The sequence below is a fragment of the Tursiops truncatus genome, chromosome 12 (assembly GCF_011762595.2).
Source record: "Tursiops truncatus isolate mTurTru1 chromosome 12, mTurTru1.mat.Y, whole genome shotgun sequence".
In the NCBI taxonomy this organism is placed as follows: domain Eukaryota; kingdom Metazoa; phylum Chordata; class Mammalia; order Artiodactyla; family Delphinidae; genus Tursiops; species Tursiops truncatus.
The window spans coordinates 5,197,602-5,225,112 of NC_047045.1; positions in this window are offsets into that span (position 1 = coordinate 5,197,602).

Sequence of the window (27,511 nt, forward strand, 5' to 3'; positions counted from 1 at the left end):
CATCATTGAATATGACGTTAGCTGTGAGTTTATCATAAATGGCCTTTATTATGCTGAGATATAACAGTTACCTATTGCACTCTTTTTTTTTTTTTGTTTTTTTTTGTTTTTTTTTTTTTTTTGCGGTACACAAGCCTCTCACTGTTGTGGCCTCTCCCATTGCGGAGCACAGGCTCTGGTTGCACAGGCTCAGTGGCCACGGTTCATGGGCCCAGCCACTCTGCGGCATGTGGGATCTTCCCTAACCGGTGCACAAACCCATGTCCCCTGCATTGGCAGGCAGACTCTCAACCACTGCGCCACCAGGGAAGCCCACCTATTGCACTCAATGAGATATCCTTGTGTGGAAGCATCCCTATACAATATGCCTGTGCCCAATGGCTTTGGTGGGAGAGCTGGATTTGACATGAACACATCACTTCCTTCCTCAGGGTATGCTGGCAGCTATCACCTTAGTAGGAGTTGGGCCAGAGAGGGAAGACCTAAGGCCAGAGTCAGGTGGGAGCTGGGGCTTCCCCTCTGCTCAATGATCATCACTGCCCTATTGGGGGTGGATTTTTATCCCAAATTGCTGGAGTAGAAATCTTGAGGGTCGGGTCCATGCTGCCTCCATTCCCTCTAAATTTGTGCTCTCTCCCACTCCCAGCACCATCACCCTCACCCCAGAGGGGAACAGTGCTGGAGCAAGAAGGGGTGGTGTGGGCACAGGTTCTGGTGGTCCAGCTGGGGTACAATACCCAGAATGCTTTTGATGAGTTGCCTGTGTACATGCCCATGATGACTGCCACTGCCCTGCTTGGAGCTGCATCATGAAGCAAGTTGAGGTGGAGCATTTACTCAGCTCTGTCTGGGTCTTGCTCTGGGATGGTCATGGTAAACTGGGCAGCCACTGCAGCAGTTTTCAATCCACCCCCTCCTCCATGCTTTGGGAGCAAGCAAGCATATACGCAGTCCTCACGAGCAGGGTCCAGACTTCCCACTGTGCTCCTGTTAGTTCCACTGTCCCTCTATCCATCTTAACCTGTGTCAGACCCTATGGCTGGGACACCCAATATGTGTCTCAAACCACTCACTCCCCAGGGAGGGTCTCTGCCCTGTAATCTTCCTTTCCCATTGAGTCCCCTCCCAGGGTCACAGGATCCAACCTGATCATTTTTCTTCCCTTCCAACCCAATTCCATGTGGATCTTTTTACAGCCTTGGTTGTACAGGAGCCTTTCTACCAATTTCCAGTTAATTTTCAGTGAGAATTTTTCCACATGTAGATGTATAGTTTTTCATATTTGTAAGGGAGGCAAGCTCCACATCCTTCTATTTTGCCATGTTGATTCTGATCCCAAGTGTAGCATATTATTATGGAGGTTCAGAACTTTCATAGATCAAAATAAGAAAATTATAACTTATGAAACTGAAAGTAATAGGAAATTATTTTCACCAATATATACTAATATTCCATGGATATCTGGGAGGGGAACACAAAGATATCAAGAGGGCTTGTTTTCATCTAAAAATTATCATCTTACTATCTCAGATTCATTATAAACAGAGGAGATTAAATCAGGGAAAGATCTTTTTTCTCATTATTTAAATAAAATAGCAATTGATTTTATTTTTCACAAACATATTCACATCAAATCATAGTTAAAATTCAGTAAGATATCCTTTGATCTTTTGATGGACTTAACTTATACTACAATTAGAAAGTTATATAATAGTACAATATTGTACAAAAGAGGAATACTAATAATATTACTTGACAGGGCATCTACATATTCTTTGTGTTTATAATTGGCTTGTATGAATATTATTATTTCCCCCCCAAAAAAAATACTAAATGAATGGATTAAAATATAATATTAACTCCAGAGTGATCTAGAAAATCCAAGTAATTTACCTTAGCTTTAAATAAAACATTTGATTAATGAATGTATTAAATGATAGCATAGAAAAAAAATCCAATGATTAAAAGATATTCTTATGAGATGTGTCTGCTGAGTCCTATCTTTTGGCAGAGACCATTCAGCCAATTATAGCTATAGTCACACAACTGCATTATCAACTCTATGCTTGATTTGTGTGCATTCTGATGGGTTACTTTAAATAATAAATATAATATTAACTTATATAATAATACGGTAAAATTTTGCAGTTAAAGTTTTTGCCTTACAATAGAGCAAATATAAATTTTGAAATTTAAATTAAGGCAACTACCCTGACAATCATCAAGCATTTGCTGAAAAACAAAAATATTATGGATCAAAGCTAACACATTGTACATAATCAGAGCAAGATAGTTTATAAACTCACATTTACATACAACCACCAATGAAACACATTTATTTCATCCACTGCATGTACATTATATTATCTGAATAAACCTAGACACTGTTACCATAAATTCATATTATAGTATGCTTAAACTAATGTATGGAGCAAACCAAGATATAAAGAAACAGACAAATGAACATTTATTTACTCAGGTGTTTGTATTTTATCCAATATTAAAACACAAACTTGTTTAATACTAATTACCCATCATTTAAAATTCAAGTAAGAGAATCATTAGGAAACCATACATTTACATGAGGAAAAGAAAATCATAGAATGTAGTTAGAAGAAAAAAAGTGTTTAAATTATAATTAAGACTTTTCTAAGGACTTAGAAAGAATAATCATTTAACAAAACATAATCAAACTGGAATATTGAACTTCAGTTATTACAGTAGCTAAAAGAAAAGAAATTAAAAGAAAATAAATTAACTCTCTGATTCCTTGCAGTGTCATTTTTCTACGATCTTGTGTCCCAATTTAAAAACAAAACTTCCTTAATGAAGTGGACATGTCTGTAGTTCTTTTTATGATGCCTCTTGAATAGGCATAAAATAGAAACATCCTAGATGAACAATTTCACCATATTGTAATTTTAGTAAGGCTAAAGTTTTCAAAAGTCCAATTAAAATTTTAAAATATATATATAGAATATCTGGAAAAACGAAATTGTCTTTTATTTGAGATTTCAGATTTTATTTGAGATCTCAACTTATTCTGCATTTGAAGAAACTGTAATTTTTAAAGAAACTTGTAAATTCTTATTAGAATCAACCTAAATTTCTTCTCTCTTTCAATATCTTTTTTTCTCTTTCTCTGTATACACACACGTGATGCACATACACACATTTATATACACACAAACACATACATACACGTACATACCACAGAACAAGCCATAGATATTCCTTCTCTCTTCATATTATGTATATTCCCTAAGATGTGCTAGAAATTATATAGTAACTCATTTAGTATTTAAACAACAATTTAATCAAATAAAATTGTTATCCCTTTTATAAATTTATATCCCTTTTATAAATGAGAATAGAGGACCTCAAGTAAGATATACAATTTGCCTTAAGTCATGAAACCTGTAATGTCAAAGTCAGAATTTTAACCCCTGTTCAAATATATATATATATATATATATAACTGCACAGTAAAATCCTCACTGGGTCTAGGATGGTATAATGGAAAATGAATGGCTTTTGGAAAAGAGTTACCCTACTTTTTATTCCTGGCTACAATTTTTCACATCAGTGTCTTCTTGGGTTAGTGAGTTAAAATCCTCAGGTCATATTTTTCTTAACTGCAAAATGGAGGTAAAAATACCTAACTTGCATGATTATTATGAGGATTAGAATTAGCACATAGCAATCTCTTATCATGTGATGTTATCCCAATAAATATCTGATGTCATTATCTTTTGTATTATTGTATAATTATTACCCATAACCAGTAAGTGTATACTGTCTATTAACTGGGTTATATAAAGGAACAAACACATACACACACACACATACACACACACACACCTTTTTCCTTAGAACATAAATTTAGCCATTTTAAATTATATGTTAATTTGATATATTTGAGCATTATTTTTTATACAAAATCTAGTAAATTATTTCAAATTTATCTATTGAACACACTTCTTTCTAAAAAGTTTTATATTTAGTGAAAAATTGTATAATTTGTTTAACCTCAGCCTTCATAATAAAACTATAGCAAAACAATCACTTGAAAAAAAACAATTGACACAGTAGTTTGATTTAAAAATTCCCCTCTCTTTATGTAAAATTGAACTCGGCTTCCACACCACTTTGTAATAAGGAATAGGATTGTGCAGATAAAAGAAACATGTAAGGTTAGGTAGTTCATTTAATATTGACAGCAATGTCAAGGTTTCCAAGAAAAGCAGGCTATATATTCAAATTAATAAAATAAATATGACTAGAACATTCATTATAAATGCCTACATAAATAAATGTATACTCTTTATATTATAGGTGCAAGATTCTTTTTTATATGAATTTGTGATATTCCTTGAGGTGTTCATTTCTAATGTGAAAAAGACACAAGATTTTGAATCAAAAGATTTAGGGTAATTCTCCTGTGTCACCTGATGCATTTTTAAAGATATAGATGGCAAGGCTTAATTCAGAAAACCTGTTATTACAAGAACAGTTATAACTGTGCCATGTCCAGTTATCCTGCAGAATGTAGTTAGAAAGAAGTATAATTATGTAAAAATGCAGATGGAAAGATTAAAGACTCAGAGTGCCCATTCAATTCAAAGACATAGAGACAAAAATTCAGTTGCCAATCTTTATGTTTTCATGCACTTTGGGAATATCTAACTGATTTCGTTTGCCACATAAATAAAAGTGGTCTCTATTCATATAGGAGTTTTATGTGTACTTTCTAAAATCAGACACAATATTCCTATGTTTTTCAAAAAGACTATATTACAAGAATTACAGGAACAGTGTACATATGAATCAAACATTTTAGCTAACTAAAGTCATTGTCACACAGATTTAGAGGGATGATGAACTAAGAGATTAGTCTTTGTGGTTTCATTCTCCTTAGAATTCATATTTTCAAGTTCTGGGTCTGCACAACAAATGGATGTTTTGCATTTAATTAGCATAGACGAGAGGGGCTTCCGGGAAGATGGCGGAAGAGTAGGATGCGGAGATCACCTTCCTCCCCATAGATACACAAGAAATACATCTACACGTGGAACAACTCCTACAGGACACTTACTGAACACTGGCAGAAGACCTCAGACCTCCCGAAAGGCAAGAAACTCCCCACGTACCTGGGTAGGGCAAAAGAAAAAAGAATAAACAGAGACAAAAGAATAAGGATGAGACCTGCACAAGTGGGAGGGAGCTGTGAAGGAGGAAAGGTTTCCACACACTAGGAAGCCCCTTCACGGGCAGAGACTACGGGTGGCAGAGGGGGAAAGCTTCAGAGCCATGGAGGAGAGCACAGCAACAGGGGTGCAGAGGGCAAAGCGGAGAGATTCGCGTGCAGAGGATCAGGGCCGACCAGCACTCACCAGCCCGAGAGGCTTGTCTGCTCACCCACCGGGAAGGGCGGGGCTCGGAGCTGAGGCTCGGGCTTCCGTAGGAGTGCAGGGAGAGGACTGGGGTTGGCGGCGTGAACACAGCCTGCAGGGGGTTAGTGCACCACGGCTAGCCAGGAGGGAGTCCGGGGAAAAGTCTGGAGCTGCCGAAGAGGCAAGAGACTTTTTCTTCCCTCTTTGTTTCCTGGTGCGTGAGGAGAGGGGTTTAAGAGCGCTGCTTAAAGGAGCTCCAGAGACGGGTGCGAGCCGCGGCTAAAAGCGCGGACCACAGAGACGGGCATGAGACGCTAAGGCTGCTGCTGCCACCACCAATAAACCTGTGTGCGAGCACAGGTTACTATCCACAGCTCCCTTCCGGGGGAGACTGTGCAGCCTGCCCCTGCCAGAGTCCCAGGATCCAGGGACAACTTGCCCAGGAGAACGCATGGCACGCCTCAGGCTGGTGCAACGTCATGCCGGCCTCTGCCACCACAGGCTCGCCCTGCACTCCGTGCCCCTCCCTCCCCCTGGCCTGAGTGAACCAGAGCCCCCGAATCACCTGCTCCTTTAACCCCGTCCTGTCTGAGCAAAGAACAGACGCCCTCCAGCGACCTACACGCAGAGGTGGGGCTAAATCCAAAGCTGAGCCCCTGGGAGCTGTGAGAACAAAGAAGAGAAAGGGAAATCTCTCCCAGCAGCCTCAGAAGCAGTGGATTAAAGCTCCACAATCAACTTGATGTCTGTGGAATAAATGAATAGACAATGAATCATCCCAAATTGAGAAGGTGGACTTTGAGAGCAAGATTTATGCTGTATAGCTTTGCTTCCACCATTTGTCATAGGGTTCTATCTGTCCATTTTGTTTGTTTGTTTGTTTTATTTCTTTTTCTTAATAATTATTTTTTTATTTTAATAACTTTATTACATTTTATCTTACATTATTTTATTTTACTTTATCTTCTTTCTTTCCTTTTTCCTTCCTTCCCTCCCTCCTTCCTTCCTTCCTCCGTCCGTCCCTCTCTCGCTCCTTTCTTTCTTTCTACTTCTACTAATTCTTTCTTTCTACTTTTTCTCCCTTTTATTCTGAGCTGTGTGGATGAAAGGCTCTTGGTGCTGCAGCCAGGAGTCAGTGCTGTGCCTCTGAGGTGGGAGAGCCAACTTCAGGGCACGGGTCCACAAGAGACCTCTCAGCTCCACATAATATCAAATGGCGAAAATCTCCTAGAGATCTCCATCTCAACACCAGCACCCAGCTTCATTCAACGACCAGCAAGCTATAGTGCTGGACATCCTATGCCAATCAACTAGCAAGACAGGAACACAACCCCACCCATTAGCAGAGAGGCTGCCTAAAATCATAATAAGGCCACAGACACGCCAAAACACGCCAACAGACGTGGACCTACCCACCAGAAAGACAAGATCCAGGCTTATCTACCAGAACACAGGCACTAGTCCCCTCCACCAGGAAGCCTACACAACCAACCGAACAAACCTTAGCCGCTGGGGACAGACAGCAAAAACAACGGGAACTACGAACCCACAGCCTCCAAAAAGGAGACTCCAAACACAGTAAGATAAGCAAAATGAGAAGACAGAAAATCACACAGCAGATGAAGGAGCAAGATAAAAACCCACCAGACCTAACAAATGAAGAGGAAATAGGCAGTCTACCTGAAAAAGAATTCAGAGAATAATGATAGTAAAGATGATCCAAAATCTTGGAAATAGAATGGACAAAATGCAAGAAACATTTAACAAGGACCTAGAAGAACTAAAGATGAAACAAACAACGATGAACAACACAATAAATGAAATAAAAAATACTCTAGATGGGAACAATAGCAGAATAACTGAGGCAAAAGAACGGATAAGTGACCTGGAAGACAAAATAGTGGAAATAACTACTGCAGAGCAGAATAAAGAAAAAAGAATGAAAAGAACTGAGGACAGTCACAGAGACCTATGGAACAACACCAAACACACCAACATTCGAAATTATAGGGGTTCCAGAAGAAGAAGAGTAAAAGAAAGGGACTGAGAAGGTATTTGAAGAGATTATTGTTGAAAATTTCCCTAATATGGGAAAGGAAATAGTTAATGAAGTCCAGGAAGCACAGAGAGTCCCATACAGGATAAATCCAAGAGAAAAACTCCAAGACACATATTAATCAAATTGTCAAAAATTAAATACAAAGAAAGCATATTAAAAGCAACAAGGGAAAAACAACAAATAACACACAAGGGAATCCCCATAAGGTTAACAGCTGATCATTCAGCAGAAACTTTGCAAGACAGAAGGAACTGGCAGGACATATTTAAAGGGATGAAGGAGAAAAACCTACAACCAAGATTACTCTATCCAGCAAGGATCTCATTCAGATTTGATACAGAAATTAAAACTTTTACAGACAAGCAAAAGCTAAGAGAGTTCCGCACCACCAAACTAGCTCTAGAACAACTGCTAAACTAACTTCTCTAGGTAAGAAGCACAAGAGAAGGAAAAGACCTACAATAATGAACCAAAAACAATTAAGTAAATGGGAATAGGAACATACATATCGATAATTACCTTAAATATAAATGGACTAAATGCTCCCAACAAAAGACACAGATTGGCTGAATGGATACAAAAACAAGACCCATATATTTGCTGTCTACAGGAGACCCACTTCAGACCTAGAGACACATACAGACTGAAAGTAAGGGATGGAAAAAGATATTTCATGCAGATGGAAACCAAAAGAAAGCTGGAGGAGGAATTCTCATATCAGACAAAATAGATTTTAAAATGCAGACTATTAAAAGAAACAAAGAAGGACACTGCATAATGATCAAGGGATCGATCCAAGAAGAAGATATAACAATTGTAAATATTTATGCACCCAACATAGGAGGACCACAATACATAAGGCAAATACTAACAGCCATAAAAGGGGAAATCGACAGTAACACATTCATAGTAGGGGACTTTAACACCCCACTTTCACCAATGGACAGGTCATGCAAAATGAAAATAAATAAGGAAACAAAAGCTTTAAATGATACATTAAACAAGATGGACTTAATTGATATTTATAGGACATTCCATCGAAAAACAACAGAATACACATTTTTCTCAAGTTCTCATGGAACATTCTCAAAGATAGATCATATCTTGGGTCACAAGTCAAGCCTTGGTAAATTTAAGAAAATTAAAATTGTTTCAAGTATCTTCTCCAACCCCAATGCTATGAGACTAGATATCAATTACAGGAAAAGGTCTGTAAAAAATAAAAACACATGGAGGTTATACAACAAACTACTTAATAACGAAGTGATCACTGAAGAAATCAAAGAGGAAATAAAAAAAAACCTAGAAACAAATGACAATGGAGACAAGACGACCCAAAACCAATGGGATTCAGCAAAAGCAGTTCTAAGAGGGAAGTTTATAGCAATACAGTCCTACCTTAAGAAACAGGAAACATCTCGAATAAACAACCTAATATTGCACCTAAAGCAATTATAGAAAGAAGAAAAAAAAAACACCACAAAGTTAGCAGAAGGAAAGAAATCAGATCAGAAATAAATGAAAAGAAATGAAGGAAACGACAGCAAAGATCAATAAAACTAAAAGCTGGTTCCTTGTGAAGATAAACAAAATAGATAAACCATTAGCTAGACTCATCAAAAAAAAAAAAAGGGAGAAGACTCAAATCAATAGAATTAGAAATGAAAAAAGAGAAAAAGTCACAGTGCAGAAATACAAACGATCATGAGAGATTACTACAAGCAACTCTATGCCAATAAAATGGACAACCTGGAAGATATGAACAAATTCTTAGAAAGGCACAACCTGCCAAGACTGAATCAGGAAGAAATAGAAAATATGAACAGACCAATCACAAGCACTGAAATTGAAACTGTGATTAAAAATCTTCCAACAAACAAAAGCCCAGGAACAGATGGCTTCACAGGTGAATTCTATCAAATATGTAGAGAAGAGCTAACACCTATCCTTCTCAAAATCTTCCAAAATATAACGGAGGGAGGAACACGCCCAAACTCATTCGACGAGGCCACTATCACCTTGATACCAAAACCAGACAAGGATGTCACAAAGAAAGAAAACTACAGGCCAATATCACTGATGAACATAGATGCAAAAATCCTCAACAAAATACTAGCAAACAGAATCCAACAGCACATTAAAAGGATCATACACTATGATCAAGTGGGGTTTATTCCAGGAAAGCAAGGATTCTTCAATATATGCAAAACAATCAATGTGATAAATCACATTAACAATCTGAAGGAGAAAAACCATATGATCATATCAATAGATGTAGAGAAAGCTTTTGACAAAATTCAACACCCATTTATGATAAAAACCCTGCAGAAAGTAGGCATAGAGGGAACTTTCCTCAACATAATAAAGGCCATATATGACAAACCCACAGCCAACATCAGCCTCAATGGTGAAAAACCAAAAGCATTTCCACTAAGATCAGGAACAAGACAAGGTTGCCCACTCTCACCACTCTTATTCAACATAGTTTTGGAAGTTTTAGCCACAGCAATCAGAGAAGAAAAGGAAATAAAAGGAATCCAAATTGGAAAAGAAGACGTAAAGCTGTCACTGTTTGCAGATGACATGATACTATACATAGAGAATCCTAAAGAGGCTACCAGAAAACTTCTAGAGCTACTCAATGAATTTGGTAAAGTTGCAGGATACAAAATTAATGCACAGAAATCTCTGTCATTCCTATACACTAATGATGAAAAATCTGAAAGTGAAATCAAGAAAAGACTCCCAATTACCATTGTAACAAAAAGAATAAAATATCTAGGAATAAACCTACCTAAGGAGACAAAAGACCTGTATGCAGAAAATTATAACACACTGAAGAAAGTAATTAAAGATACAAATAGATGGAGAGATATACCATGTTCTTGGATTGGAAGAATCAACATTGTGAAAATGCCTCTATTACTCAAAGCAATCTACACATTCAATACAATCCCTATCAAACTACCACTGGTAATTTTCACAGAACTAGAGTAAAAAAAATCGCAATTTGTATGGAAACACAAAAGACCCCGAATAGCCAAAGCAGTCTTGAGAACGAAATATGGAGCTGGAGGAATCAGGGTCCCTGACTTCAGACTATACTACAAAGCTACATTAATCAAGGTAGTATGGTACTGGCACTAAAAAAGAAAGATAGATCAGTGGAACAGGATAGAAAGCCCAGAGATAAACCCACGCACATATGGTCACCTTATCTTTGATAAAGAAGGCAGGAATGTACAGTGGAGAAAGGACAGCCTCTTCAATAGTTGGTGTTGGGAAAAGTAGACAGGTACATGTAAAAGTATGAGATTAGATCACTCCCTAACACCATACACAAAAATAGTCAAAATGGATGAAAGACCTAAATGTAAGGCCAGAAACTATCAAACTCTTAGAGGAAAATATATGCAGAACAGTCTATGACATAAATCATAGCAAGATCCTTTGTGACCCACCTCCTAGAGAAATGGAAATAAAAACAAAAATAAACAAATGGGACCTAATGAAACTTCAAAGCTTTTGCACAGCAAAGGAAACCATAAACAAGACCAAAAGACAACCCTCAGAATGGGAGAAAATATTTGTAAATGAAGCAACTGACAAAGGATTAATTTCCAAAATTTACAAGCAGCTCATGCAGATCAATAACAACAACAAAAAAAAACAACCCAATCTAAAAATGGGCAGAAGACCTAAATAGACAGTTCTCCAAAGAAGGTATACAGACTGCCAACAAGCACATGAAAGAATGCTCAACATCATTAATCATTAGAGAAATGCAAATTAAAACTACAATGAGATGTCATCTCACACCAGTCAGAATGGCCATAATCAAAAAATCTAGAAAAAATAAATGCTGGAGAGGGTGTGGAGAAAAGGGAACACTCTTGCACTGCTGGTGGGAATGTGAACTAGTTCAGCCACTGTGGAGAACAGTATGGAGCTTCCTTAAAAATCTACAAATAGAACTACCATATGACCCAGCAATCCCACTACTGGGCATATACCCTGAGAACACCAAAATTCAAAAAGAGTCATGTACCAAAATGTTCACTGCAGCTCTATTTACAATAGCCCAGAGATGGAAACAACCTAAGTGCCCATCATCAGATGAATGGATAAAGAAGATGTGGCACATATATACAATGGAATATTACTCAGCCATAAAAAGAAACGAAATTAAGCTATTTGTAATGAGGTGGATAGGCCTAGAGTCTGTCATACAGAGTGAAATAAGTCAGAAAGCGAAAGACAAGTGCCATATGCTAACACATATATATGGAATTTAAGAAAAAAAATGTCATGAAGAACCTAGGGGTAAGACAGGAATAAAGACACAGACCTACTGGAGAAAAGACTTGAGGATATGGGGAGGGGGAAGGGTGAGCTGTGACAAAGCAAGGAAGAGGCATGGACATATATACACTACCAAACGTAAGGTAGATAGCTAGTGGGAAGCAGCCACATCACACAGGGATATCAGCTCGGTGCTTTGTGACTGCCTGGAGGGGTGGGATAGGGAGGGTGGAAGAGAGGGAGACACAAGAGGGAAGAGATATGGGAACATATGTATATGTATAACTGATTCACTTTGTTATAAAGCAGAAACTAACACACCATTGTAAAGCAATTATACTCCAATAAAGAAAAAAAATAGTATAGGCCATGTAATTATTAGATGTGAATATTTTAAAAATCAAAATTTGAAAATAATTTTATATGTCTATAAAAATTTTAAACATATAAAAGTGTAAACATATAAATTTTTTTATGTCTATAAAAATATAGCCTCCTTTTATAAAAGTCACTTTTTATTCTCTGAGAGAAAAGTAGATGAAAAAAATGACTCTCCTGTGGACACTTTCTAAATTCTCCTGTGAGACACAGAATCTAATTATTCTGCAGTTCGTCTTCTGAAAGAGGTGGTCTGTATGCCATCACCATGATACTCATGATACTGTCTGTAAACCACCAGCCTGATAATATGATTTGCCTCACTAATGTTCGTCTATTTCTGTTACTTTTTGATAAACGTGAGGGTGATGGTGTGTTTCAGGTTGAATTCATTATGACAATGTCTGGTAGTAACCTGTAGAAATTTAAAACATGAGTGTGGATGAATCGTCATTTAATGAATCCATGACTTTTTAAACATCTGTTCTAACTTTTTTATTTTGTCCACACATCTAGTTTTCTTTTTTCTTTAATATTTATTTAATTAGTTGCAGCACGTGAACTCTTAGTTGCAGCATATGGGATGTAGTTCCCTGACGAGGGACTGAACCTGGGTCCCCTGCATTGGGAGCACAGAGTCTTAGCCACTTCACCACAAGGGAAGTCTTTCCCCATACATCTACACACAGAAAGTTGTCAAACTCTGACTGCTGTGGAATTAATTCTTTTATTTTTTAATTTTAATTTTCTCTTTACTGTATTTCTTTATTTATCCTACAGATTACCTAATGCTCTCTGATTTCTAAATGCTTTAACTTTACAAGAATGGAGTAAAATGTAAAGAAAAGGAAACTGGAAGAAATAAGTATTTGAATTTTCTATTTACAAGCAACACCACTTAAAAGATCTACAGAAAAAGAAGATGTAAAAATATCTGAGGGAGAAGACGTAGGTTTATTTTTTAAATAACTTACATTTTCCTTCTTTTATATCATAACCATATATATTTTAAACTGATATGTTTAAAGGGTTGAATTACACTCTTTCTGAAAGAGAAATAAATAATATTGTTTATGAACTTTAACAGAAGTGATTTTCAAAATAAACAAGATTATTTGGTAGTATTCCGTGTACAAAATAATAAGATCTTATACTAAATAAAGCCTTCATGAAAACAGGGATGTTTCTCTGCTCTTAACACTGCTGAATCCTCCATGCTATTAGAAAAGTGTTTGGAATGTATTAGAGTAGGTAATCAAGAAGTATGTCTGTAGCAAAGGAATTGTAAAGCAGATCCATAAATTTGCTATGTAAATAGCTTGTGCTCAGATTCTGTGATGCAACATTTCCAATATACACAGGTCAGACTGTATCTTTTACACTGGTAGCATGGTGAAGGGCATTCTCAAGCTTAGGGCATCTAGCAAAAGCAGTAATGAGCAGTATTGGAACTATTCAAAAGAAGAATATATAACCTTAAGAATATTGGGAGGAGGAATCTAAGAATTTAAACTCAAAATGCAATTTAAAAAAATGTAAACTTATTCTATGAAATTATGTTGTAAGAGCTCAACAAACACATGAAAGATGCAAACAGATTACATACCATGAAAGAACACTCTAGGCCCTAAGAAAGGCTAGGATGTAAGAAAACCTGAAATATTTCATCAGTTCCTCTATATTAGGACAGCAAAGTACTTTACTGTGGACCAACTTCACTATTACTGTAAATGAACCAGTTTATAGCACAGGCCCCATAGGATGTTGGGCTTTTAAATGGAACATGAGTGTGGGCTTATATTTTGCTATTCATTAAAGGTATTCATTCTTATTAGAGGAAGAATAATTTTAAAATATAGAATAATGTCCCCCTTCAATTACAAAAGTGAATATTTTAATCAATTACAGTAAATACCAAGGGGGTGATTCTTGACTACCAGAATGCCCTTCAGGCTTGCTTTGCAGGATTATGAATCATGCATCTTTAAAGGCCAACAGTGAAATAAAAATGCTATTGCTTTAAAAAAAAATGCTTCTAGGGTCTATTTAAAAGGGAATGGATTCATCCTCAAGATTTTATTTTTCTCAATAAAAAATGAAATCTCCATTGATTTTAAAAGGAGAACAATGTTCTAGAAGCAGGAGTACTAAAGTAGACTGGATAACTTGTATTTTATTCAGAGGGTTATCAACTGTTCATTATATCTTTGGGGAAGTCTTAAAAATCATATTCAATGCTCATATTTATAAATTTGAATAATGTATTTTCCAACACAATAAGAACATCTTATCAATATACAAAAAGGCTTTGCTTAATAGATTTGTAAGAATTTTAAGTTACACTTCATTTTCTTTCTTAGATTTTGCCTTTTGAATGCATCAGATGATTTTCATTTAAAGTGTTCTTGAAATATTTCATACATATTCAAATAGATATAGGTATTTTTTTTAAAGTTATATTTTATTCACTGGGGTAGCTAGACATTTCTGTGGTAGGAACAACATTTACCATTCTTCCGTCTTCATTTGCTAGTTTTATTTTTGTCTTGTTTTAATATAGCCACTGTGAGAGACAGCATAGGATAGTGGTTAAGGCTAAAACTCTGGAACCAGGCTGTTGTGTGAAGTCTCTTGACTTCACAGATGGTGAGAAATAAGACCCTGGGCAAGTTACCTACTATCTCTACCTTCTATAACTGTATCAACTCTATTCTTTGCATCTTAATTTCCTAATGATTAAAATAGGAATAATAATGGGAAAAAAAACAGTAATATCTCCCATGGTTATCCTAAGAATTAAATGCTTAAATATTTGAGAATCACTTTGTAAAGTGCCTGATACATGGAGAATGTCTGGTTAGTGGTAACTGACAAAATTAAAAGGAAAGCTCATTAGTCTACTTTTCCCCTCTTCCGCCAAAGTGTGCATCATTCTATATGTTACCTCGTCAAACATATCTCTAAATTAGAGCACTGGTACAAAGTGTCCATGTCTGTACTTTTCTCTTTTTGATCTCTAGCTCAGGCTCCAAATACAGCAGTTCCAGATCATCCCTCTTACTGTCTTCACTTGAACAAAAAATATTGAAATGAAAAAAAAAAAAAATCTAGCCATTCTCTAGAGTAACTAGGATTCTGAGTGTATCAGACATACAGCCCACATTCAATTCGTCTATGGATGAAATGACAAAGCGACAGCAGAGACAACATGCCTCCGAGGTTTTGTCTAAAACTGCTTTAAAGGTACAATTTCATAGAAGGTGTCGTTATTCATTTTTTATCATGGAAAGCTTGAGTTGAATTTAAATTACTCAAATGCCTTTAGATAAATATCAGTATTTTCCCTATGTTTCCTAGCCTACTCTGACTCATCTATCAAAACTTTCTAGTACACGGAGGGGAAGGGATGGGCTTGACACAGACAAATATGATAATAAGTGGAGGTCTTGCAAAGACTCCTGTGGCTCCATTCACAAAACAGAGATTTAAATACAATTATCCTTTTTGGTTATCATAAGAGTTTATATATTTTTAGGGCATATATACTTTACATGTAGAATATTAAAGCCTGTAGACCTATTATTGTCTAAGAGTCAAATTATTCAAACTATAAAGCTTCTAAATTTAAAATTAGCCTTTTGCCATATGGTTACTAGATATTTTGATTTGTTCTTTTCTTAAAAGGAAATAATTATTCATTTATTGGGCTGAAGTATCACTGGAGGTATACTGGCTTCTCAGGCTCTCAGGGCTCAGCTGTTACACAGAATGATGGCAGTAACCAGCCTCCAGGAGCCCAATTCATTCTCTGTCCCCAGCTCTCTCTCTTTCTCAATCTCTCTCTCTCTCTCTCTCTCTCTCTCTCTCTCTCTCTCTCTCTCTCTCTCTCTATATATATATATATATATATATATATATATCTTCTTTGCTGGCCCTCTTCTCCTTCCTCTGTTCCAATTATGTACACTTATACATATGTTACACGCTTTGTGATTGCCCTGCAGTTCTTGAGTATTCTGTTCCTTTTTCCACTTTCTTTTCCTGTTTGCATTTTGGCTTGAGAAGTTTCTATGGATCTATATTCAAGCTCACTCATACTAAACTCAACAACTCTGTACAGTCTACTGATGAATCCATCATAGGGATTCCTCATTTCTCTTAGTGTTTTTGATTTCTAGATTTTTCTTCTAAATTCCATCTCTCTGCTTACGTTATCCATCTGTTCTTACATGTTGTCTACTTTTCCCATTATAGCCCTAAAGATATAAATCATAGTTATTTCAAATTCTCTATCTTATATTTCCAATGTCTCTGTTGTATCTGAGTCTGTTTCTACACTTGTTTTTCTTCCTCAGATTGTGCTTTTCCCTGCCTTGTAGCATGTCTTGTAATTTTTGTATTGAATGATCAGAACTGAAGTAAGAGGGCTTTTAGTGCAAGGGTTTAGGATAATATGGCTAGGGGTTGGTCTGTGCTTATTGTTTATTGTAGTTGTAGGTGAAGGGATTCAGAAAACCCCACCCCAAAATATGTCACTCTTAATCTGTTGGGTTTTTTTTTTAAGTTTTTTTTGTTGTTGTTGTTTGTTTGGTTGGTTGGTTTTTTTTGTGGTACACGGGCCTCTCACTGCTGTGGCCTCTCCCATTGTGGAACACAGGCTCCGGACGCGCAGGCTCAGTGGCCATGGCTCACGGGCCCAGCTGCTCCGCGGCATGTGGGATCTTCCCGGACCGGGGCATGAACCCGCGTCCTCTGCATCGGCAGGCGGACTCTCAACCACTGCGCCACCAAGGAAGCCCTGTTAATTTGTTTTATGTTAGTTTAGCTCTTAGTCCAGACACACAACCTACAAGAGTAGAGGAAGGTTTTCCTCCTCTCCATAGGTGTTCAATTTCCTTTTATGTCCTTATTTTGCCTCCCTTCTTGAATTTGGGGTTTCTTAAGTACTCCTCCTCAGAAAGCCTGCCCCATTCAGCTGTAATCCACTCTCATTATATTGGAACCCTCTTTGTTTGGTGGTAAAGTGTGAGTGAGGAAGCATGCTCTACAATTGTATTATTAATCTTAGGTTTCAATGGGCCCCTGTTTGTGGGTCTTCAAATGTGTTTCTCTGATGGTATAGCTTTGTGCCCGTGTTAGGTGAAAACAGAAGGATAGAGGAGTCTGAAGTTGTAATAAAGGCTCTGATAAGGTCTTTTCCCCTGAAAAGTAGGCCTTTCTTTTTTTATTATTTTTATTTTTATTTTTTGTAGATCCCCGAGACATGCGAGATCTTAGTTCCCAACCAGGGATCGAACCTGTGCCTCCTGCAGTGCAAGCACAGAGTCTTAACCACTGGACCACCAGGGATGTCCTTGTACATCTTTCTTATGGAAAATGTTCCTAATGATTATTCTTTTTATCTCCCTGCGAGAGATAGGAAGTTATCTATAAAATCTTCCTCTTGAGAACCTGGTAAAGATTTTGGACATTAAACCTACAAAAGTTTTGAGTACCCCCAAGACTGTAACCCCTGCAGTTTCTCACTCTCATGCTAAACTACTCTCGCCTTCCAGTAATTTGCCAAAATTTCCAGTTAAGTCTTCCTACCAATAGATGTATCCAACATCTTTGCTCCAAGGAAGCAGATCTCCACTCAGTTTCTGAATTCACCCATCTCTTCAAATCAGGGTGACAGTTTGCCCTGCAATTGCAATTCTCTGAAAGTTATTGATTTTATGTATGTTCAGTCTTTTTGTTTGTTTATTTTAACATCAGGACTGATGACTTCCAAGCTCTTTAAATGTCAGAGCTGAAACTGGAAGTTAATATTTTATACATTTGATAGAAACAAAAAAAATCACTATGCTCAAATCCACTCAGAACCATTTTATGAAATTAAAGATGTTAAAAAAATCCTTATTCACTAATTTAAAAGTTTTTTAGTATACAGTATGTTCAAAATGTTGTGCTACATAGTATAAAGAGTGTAAAATCTTTCTTCTGTATAATTTTATTATATATTTGGTGAAATAAATGTTATTGACAAATAACTACAATGAATAAATTTTGTTTGGTTTTATATATATATTTTTTTTTTTTTCTCCCAGCCCCGTTAGAATTTGATAATAAATAAAATATCACAGAGTTAGTCTGAAAAGATTCCCTCCTGCAGTGGTACAATCTAACATTTACATGAAAACAAACTAATAGCACTAAAGAAATATTCATAATTATCTTAACTTATTCTACTGAAACTTGAGTAGTTTAAGTTATAATTATTCAAGCTAATTATAAAATAAATTTTAAAAAAGCAGAGTGGTCAAATACGCAGTGTAAATGTTAACTTGAATTGATTGTTTTTACGTTAATGGGAAAATAACCTGCATTCTTGAAGAGTTACTCATTCATCCATCCCCTCATACTGTATGTTTTGCAAAATGACATAAATTATATACATTGTCCTTTTTGTACGCATTTTTCAGATCCAAACTTAGTAAAATTTCACACTCAATATTTTTAAAGTTTTAATTGGTACCTTGTATCAGCCTGAATGACCTCCTACTGCTTTGTGCCCTTTACCAAATGCTTTTCATTTGAGAGGCCCAATCCTGGGCCTCTCAAATGAAAGTTCTTCCAAGATTTATAAGCTCATGACCTGCTATTGTTCTTTTCAAGCCACTGTGACCTTCTTGGCTCATCATTCATTTAATAAAATAGATTCACTTTTATGGTGGTGCTAAGTCTCTGTGTTTAGAAACCCAGTGACATTTTCTCTCATAATAACAGTTTTTTAACAAGCCTAGCCCTCTTAAAACTAAAACTGGTTAAGAGTTTTTGCATCTTTTCCTAACCATAGAAAAGTGAGCCACACCAATAACTAGTGCCGTGCCCAGCTAAAAGTTATGCCAAGTTGTACAAAAGCTCACAGTATGCTTGCCTTTAGTTTTGTGAGTTCCATTAAATCAAATGTCATTCACTGTCTGTTGAAGGGCACCCTCCATAAACATGTGCTTCTTATCCCTGGAGTGTTCACAGTGAGTCACTCAAAGACTGTTGATGCTTTCCAAGTTTGTGATGCTGAGGTGGGACAGGGTTGACTGTTCTACAGAGGTGTTTCTGAATGTGTACATTTATCTCTTTACCTTGTTCTTCCTATCTGATAACAACTTTCCTACTGCTTTTGTAATGCTTTTATCTCCCAGACCAGGATTTTTATCAGTATTATGTGACCTTTAGATAGCAAAAGTGATGGTAGTCTCCAATGTTCTTTGCATCCCTCTCAAGTTTCTCAAGAAACTTCTTCCAGTTTCCAGTTTCATAAAAAGGAAGTTTTCTTGAAAAAGTTTCTTGTCAATCATAGACCTATGGTTTTCAATGTCCTTGGCCATCTTGATTGATCTGTCTGATGGGTCTGCCCTGATAATTACACATCAAACTGGTAGCAGGCTTCCAAAATATTTCTGAATATAAAGTAATAAGGAGCTTCTCTGATGGTGCAGTAGTCGAGAGTCCGCCTGCCGATGCAGGGGACACGGGTTCGTGCCCCGGTCCGGGAAGATCCCACATGCCGCTCAGCGGCTGGGCCCGTGAGTCATGGCCGCTGAGCCTGCTCGTCCGGAGCCTGTGCTCTGCAACGGGAGAGGCCACAACAGTGAGAGGCCCGTGTACCACAAAAAAAAAAAAAAGAAAAAGAAATAAAGTAAATTTATTGCACATTTACATAATATATTAGGGTTTGTTTAATTACAGTTATTAGTAACTTTTAGTCAAATCTGAAGGGAAATGCAATGTCAAGGACATATGGCATTAAAATTGACTATTGGAATGAATTATATATTTTTTTCTTAGTAAAATTAATTTCCCTACTTTTTTTATTTTTTTTCAGATTTTCTAAATCAGACACTCATGGCAAAATGGTTATATCCAAGTCACAATTATTTCTCAGTGGTGACTAAACAGGGGTTAATACTTTGCTTTGCTTACACAACATAACAAAGAGAAAATACACATATAGGTGAAAGGCTCCAGGGAACAGGCTCAGGACAGCCTCCCCAGTCACCGAGACCCTCTGACCTTAAAATAAGTAAACGAATAAATACACATATGGAAAAGTGGGCAGTAACCATTCATTTTCTGTCTCAAAAAATAGAATATGCTTTGACAATAACACCACCAGTAATAGTATACGTTTATTGGGACCTACAACCGAATCAGGCCGTTCCATGTAGAAACATCTCAAGATCACTCTATGAGATCATACTATCATTAGTCCCATTTTACAGATGAAGAAAATGAAGCCCAGAGTTTTCAGTAACCTTCACATAGTCTTGATGGATATGTACAGAAGAAGGTTTTTATCTCACTTATTCTCCTTTGAGAACCTGGAACTCATCCTCCTGTCTAATGACTCATGAGCGCTATTTATGTGTGAAAAATCATGCTAAGGGATTCATTTACATTACTTCACATGACTTTTTGTAATAAAGCCAATTGGGACAATACTTTCCTAGTTTTAGAGACAAAAAAACTGAAGTTCAGAAAGGTTAAATGAATTGTGCCAGGTACACCCTGCTGGTGAATGGCACATTGAAGATTTGAATCGGGTTTTATTTTATTCAATAGTCTGTGCTCTTAACCCGTTTAGTGACTGTCTTTATATAGTCATCCTCTTCTTCCCAATACAGTACTTTATCAGGGTTCTTTTAGCCTTTCAAAGAGGACAGGACTTACTTTCTGGTAGCCATGGCCCAAATTGAATCTTATTTTCACTTTGTAGCCATCTTTTGAGGCTAAGTGTGTTTTAAAAGTTATATATCTAATTCAGTATTTCTTTTTATGAGTCATTGTGTACTATTTCCATTCTCAGGAAGATAATTGATGGCTTCAGTAATACATGCATTAATAACACTGTTATTATTTGAAATGGTATTACTTGTAGTAATAGTAGTGTTACTTTAATAATTATCCAGTGATATAAAGTAGGAAAAACTCATATGAATATGTTTTAACAAGCCCAGATGTTGAAAAAGTTGTTTAAACATTAATATGCTTTTGAAAGCTAAACTATCCTTTTATCTTGTCCTCTATTACAGTTTCTGGAATAAGTGTTAGTGATTAAACCAATGATTGATTTCTTGGATTTAAGCACAAGCTAAGAATGGTCTTGTCAACTGAGAATGCAATGTTCTGGAATATTATTGATTATGGTTTCCAGAGCAATAACACTTTATACATCATTTATTATTACTTGCAACAGTTTTTATTACCTATGTGTCAAATAAATGGAAAGTTTCATCTAACTGAGAAGTTGTTGACATGAACGTACACCACAGCAGCTCTAGATTCTATCCCAATTTACAGCTGAGATAGCCTCCGGATGTGAGAATGAGGGTACGTCTTAGAGCAAAAGAATGTGCTGACAATAATACAAGATGGAATTTATATTCTATATCTACTCCATGTAGCTATTGATTATTTGAAATGTATTCTTTCTAACACAGTGCTGAATCCACTTTGCCTTCTTCCCATTGCTTTTAAACTAGCTCTATCTCAGGAGGCAAAATATCCTCTAGGAAAATCAATGAGAGCAACCTGAACACTGAAACTTTTACCTCTATACCAGATGTCCGGACACTAATATACTTCTGCAGATTACAGCGTTGAGGATACTAGCTTTACAGGCTGGAGTAGTTTCCTGAAATATCTCAACAAGGTAAAACGCAGGCAGCGTTCCAAGTCAAACTGTCAAATTTGGAATGTTACAGAAATGTAGGATAGCAATGCTTTACCTCATATGCCCATTTGTTCCCCAAATATCTGTTACAAAAGTATGGTTCTCATCAGATTCCTTTTGATGTGTATATTAAAAACAAAAAATCCTAGGCCCAAACTCATATCTACGGAATCAGAAAACGGGGTTTGAGATCTTAGAATATGTATTTTATCTAGCACCTTAGATGACACATATGTTGATTTAGGATTGACAGCTAGGCCCATAATGGCTTTTGAATCAGACAAGCATGGATTAGAGTAGAGATTCTACTATGTATTTGCAAGTTAAGTGACCTCTCTAAGCCCTGCTCTCCACTATAAATTTGTGGAAATAAAGATACTTATTTCAAAGTATTATTTTAAAGGAAAAATGGGACAGGTAAGAAGCATCTATAGTCCAGTGTATAACATGTAAACAATCAATAAAAATCATATATTATTATTATCATTATTACTGTTTAGGTCTGTCAGAAAGCTGCAAGAATATTGCTTCTTGATCCACATGAGAGCCTTGGATTGTGTTTATGGAGAAGGAGACAAGAGTCTCCACCATACACATTTCTAAGTAAATAATTTTAAATGTTTTTTGATTCATTTTCCTCACCCCTTGCATTCTGCCATTTCAAACTCTAAAATAAATCTCCAGTCTCCACTTCTACCCACTGGGCTACTGCCCTAGTCCAAGTCACCTCACCTCTTACTGTGAATGAAGCAATAGCTTTCTAAAGAAAAACAGTAACAATCTTTAAAATACAAAACTGATTGAGTTAGTCTTCTACATGGGACAATTAAAAACAACAACCATACCAACGCCACCATAATTGACTTAAAATTTCACCAATGCATTTAAAAACAAAACAAAACAAAACAGAAAAACACTTCACAATCCTGGTCCTTGTCTATCCCTCCAGCTCCATCTTAGAAAACGAGCCCACTTCAGATGGGTTTCCCAGGCATGTTACTTTGATCAAATAGGCCCAATTAGCTCTTCCCTCAGGAACGTGTGCACACTGCTTCTTTTGGGTATAGGTTCATTCTCATAACTCCCTCACGTTTCCTGGCCACCTCCAAGTATATTTGTATGCCTGACTCAAATTTTACTCCCTCAAAGAAAGCTGACCTCATTACAATTCTCCTGCAGTACTGCCATTTTCCCCGCTTTGGAATCTGGATGTTACCATTGTTTCTTCCTAACCTATAACACTTTAAAATATATATTTATCTTCATATTTTTTGCCAGTTGGTTTAATGCCCATATCTCCTATAACACTCTAATCTCCATGACGATGTGTGATCTGTCTGTTTTGTTCTTCAGTCTAGTTCTCAAGACAAGTGTAACCATGAACACGTTAGGTACCCTTTACATGGTTCTCATCTGAATAAATGATTGGACTGTTTAGATACCCTTTTAAAGAACATGTGCCCATTCTTACCTACTTGGCAATCTTTTATAAAAACTTGAGATTAAAAAATTTATTGGGAAGAAAATGTACACACCTCTATTGCTATTATTTTAATAAAAAGCAAGAAAACTCAGAGAATTTTCAGACATTCAGCTTTTATGCTCTCCTTTGGGCAACACTTTTTTAGATGTTGACAGCTTAAAATTGTTTCAGCACTTGTCTCCTTTCTGGGGATTATTTCTATGGGTAAATCAGCAAGCCTGAATAATTCTTTCCTTTAGTAAGTACTGTGGGACAAGTAACCAATTACTCCAGGGGCTCTGGTGACATTAACTGAGACAATTCAGGGAATCACTAACAATATCCACCTTCAAGATCTCAAAGTACCTTATATTTAAACTTTGAATGTTTTCTTCTTACTTTATCTTCTTTTATCTCTCTTTTTTTTTTTTTTTTGGCTGCGTCAGGTCATTGAGGCATTTTTTGTGGTGCTCCGGCTTCTCTCTAATTGTGGTGTGCAGGTTTTCTCTCTCTAGTTGTGGTGCACAGGCTCCAGGGTTCATGGGCTCTGTAGTTTGCAGCACGCGGGCTCTCTCGTTGAGGCACATGAGCTTGGTAGTTTTGTCGCACGGTCTTAGTTGCCCTGTGGCATGTAGGATCTTAGATCCCCTGACCAGGGATCAAACTCGTGTCCCTTGCATTGGAAGGTGGATTCTTTACCACTGGACCACCAGGAAAGTCCCACATTTCTTGGTATTTAAGTATGTATAGGTATTTTCAAGATAAGGCAAATTATTTGTGCTTTTATATGATCATGTCCATGGAAGTGTAACAAAATTCAGAACCTCTCTAATTGCTACAAAGAAAAGTTGTCTTTGGACCCCTATCTTCTAGGATAGTTAAGCTGAGGATGTGACAGGTATTCTGCACCCATTACTTCTTTTAACCATAAAATATCCTCAAACATGGGATATTATTATTCACATTTTACAGATGAGAAAACTAAGATTTAAGGTTTAAAAATACTCACATATTGGGCTTCCCTGGTGGCGCAGTGGTTGAGAGTCCGCCTGCCGATGCAGGGGACACGGGTTTGTGCTCCGGTCCGGGAGGATCCCACATGCCACGGAGCAGCTGGGCCCATGAGCCATGGCCGCTGGGCCTGCGCTCTGGAGCCTGTGCTCTGCAATGGGAGGGGTCACAACAGTGAGAGGTCCATGTACCACAAAAAAAAAAAAATTGCAAAAACTATACTCACATATTTAATTAATTCATTCATGTTACATTTACTAATTCATTAAAAAATGCTGAGGCCATATAAGTAAACAAACAAAAAAAAACCCCAAGAAACAGAGGTTCCATCCCATTCTACAGGGAAAGACTGGAAGCATACACAACAAACAAAATTATATATGAAATATTAACAAGTATTAAATACTATGGAAATAAAGAAGTGTAAATAATACAGATTAATGGATGCATAAGGTGGTTAAAGAAATTAGATTTAGGAAAGTTACTGCTAAGTTTTTCTCAATAAAATAAAGTTTTCTATGAAAGAAAGAATAAACTTTGAAATTGCCCAAGGCAGTGGCCTCCCAGGAAGAGGAAGAGAAAGGTTGAAGCCACTAAGGCAAAAAGAAGTTTGGCAGTTGGAGAACAAGAGGGCTTGTGAGTGCAGTTAGTGAGACATGGAATGGTAGTAATTGGGATCAGAGAGATAGTCTTTTAAAATCTGGGTCCTCAGAGGCTATTAAAATGTCTCTTTATATTCTTCTAAGCTTGCCAAATATCACTGCCGGGTGAGTTTTGAGCCATGAACAGGCATGATCCTTTTTTTTTCCCCTAATAACAGCTTTTTTTTTTGAGATATAATTGACATAAATTTTATCCTTTTAAAGTGTACTATTCAGTTTTTTTTTCATAGAGTTGAGTAATCATCACAGCTAATTTTATAATATTCTCATTATCTCAAAAAGAAACAGTTATTCCCCACCTTCCCTCTTCCCTCAGCTCTTGGTAATCACTAATCTTTTAGTGAAATTTCTATATCTGTGTGATTGTTTAATGCCTATCTTTCCCACTAGACTGTACGAGTCATTAAAATCAAAGAAAAATGATTGACATATGAGTCGCTCAATAAATATGTGTGGTACAAGTGAATGGATTATGCAAAGAAAATACTTTTTAAAGTGTTTCAGTTAAATTTTACTTGAAATGACACCACATTAGTCACAGTTAACTTCAGTAATTTATGGAGTATTTGTGTAGTCCTTTGGAGTTTTCTAAAACCTAACTGCTAGAGAGAGTTATACATTCCCTGTGCATTATACTCACCAGCCAAAGTAAAATACAATTTCAATTTCTAATTAAGGTTTCTTTCTCACTTGATGGACCGTTTTGCATTAGCTATAACATTCATGGGAAGTAGATGGTGGTTTCATCATTTTTAGGTGTAGGTTTCCCCAATATTTGAAAGTAGAGCGTTCTTATGAAACATTTACTAAACTGAAAAGGCATAAAGGGAAGAAGCAATTACTTTAGCACACATATCGCTAATGGATGCACAAAATAAATTAGATAAATCACAGATGCCCACAGACACAGGTCAAAGCCTGATGTTGAGATGCTCAGTGTGGTCCCTGTGGAAGGAGCTTGACTGTGTCACTGTCAATGCTTGGAGTACACACTGCCTCTATAACAGCTTGCTGCAAAACAAACACTGAACACCGTTTTTGATTTTTTCCTTTTTTGGTAAAAGCAAAAATCCTCTTTGGATTTCTTTCTGTTAACGAAAACAAGTACTAATGTAAGTCTCTTTTAAAAGTGAAGTGGTGTAAAAGGAAGTTTCAAAATGTGGGGAGCACCTGTACTTTTGCCATAAGCATCATTACAGTAGACATCTTTACAGCAGGCATTTTTGCCACATAACTAATTGGCCATAAGGTAATTTTTCAGTAAAAGATAACAAAAAATAAAGGAGGGATATTAAAAAGAACATAATGAAATGTGAAAAAAGAATAACAAGATAAAATAATTTGAATACATTTAAAAGTGTGTAGAGTCATGCAGTGCTGCACAAGTAACTGATTCTATTTTGTGGGTTGTACCTAAGAACTGTCCTTAAAGTCTTTCATTCATAAGATTATACATTTTTTTTTTTTTGCTTATTGATTTGTTTCCTCCTTAGGCATCACATATTTTCTTTCTCACAAAACTTTCATCCTTCATTAAAGAGACATCAGTTTCCAAATACTAAGATGCTCATTTGTAACTGAACTTTGTATTGCATTGTGAAAGCCTTCTACAGTATCATTTGTTCTTGACATATGGTCACGTGTCCTTTGATAGATGTTTCTAAGTTCTATGGGAAATGTAGGTTCAACCCTGTACTTTTGAGACCCTCAGCCTCTTTCTCCTCCAAGGTAGGGAGTTTCAAAATAAATAACCAACTCTTGGGGCAAATCATTGTCATCTGTCAGCTCAATAAAGCCATCAATAACATCACTCAATGGAAGAAATGCTAACACATTTCAACCAGTTGAAACCAAACTATGAAACCAAATTGTCAACCAGTTATTTTAGCTGTCATAGCACAATTGCCTCATGGCCAATTAGTTCTGTGGTAAAAACGTTTACGGCAAATTGGGCTTCCCTGGTGGTGCAGTGGTTGAGAGTCTGCCTGCCAATGCAGGGGACACGGGTTCGTGCCCCGTTTAGGGAAGTTCCCACGTGCCGCAGAGCGGCTGGGCCCATGAGCCATGGCCACTGAGCCTGTGCATCTGGAGCCTGTGCTCTGCAACGGGAGAGGCCACAAAAGTGAGAGGCCCACATACCACAAAACAAACAAACAAACAAACAAAAGAAAAAAGAAAAATCGTTTATGGCATAGATGTTTACATCAAAAATACTGGACATGGGCTCCATCACAGCATGGATCAAGCCTACAGATGAACATGCCATCACACTATTAAACACATCATTCTAGACGTATTACTATCTCTTGTTTTCTATGATGAGAATTGAAATCGAATGTCTCCTAGGGAGTCATTTTCAAAGTAAAAAAAATATTGTTTTAATATTTGTTTATTTGTTTTTGTTTTTTTTAAGTTATTGAACATGTAATGAGGAGTTGAGAAAGACAAAATTGAGATGAGATGAAGAGAATGGAATTGGAGACATCAAGTTAACTCAGTCCTGCAGTAAAGTGACACATTAGTTAATAT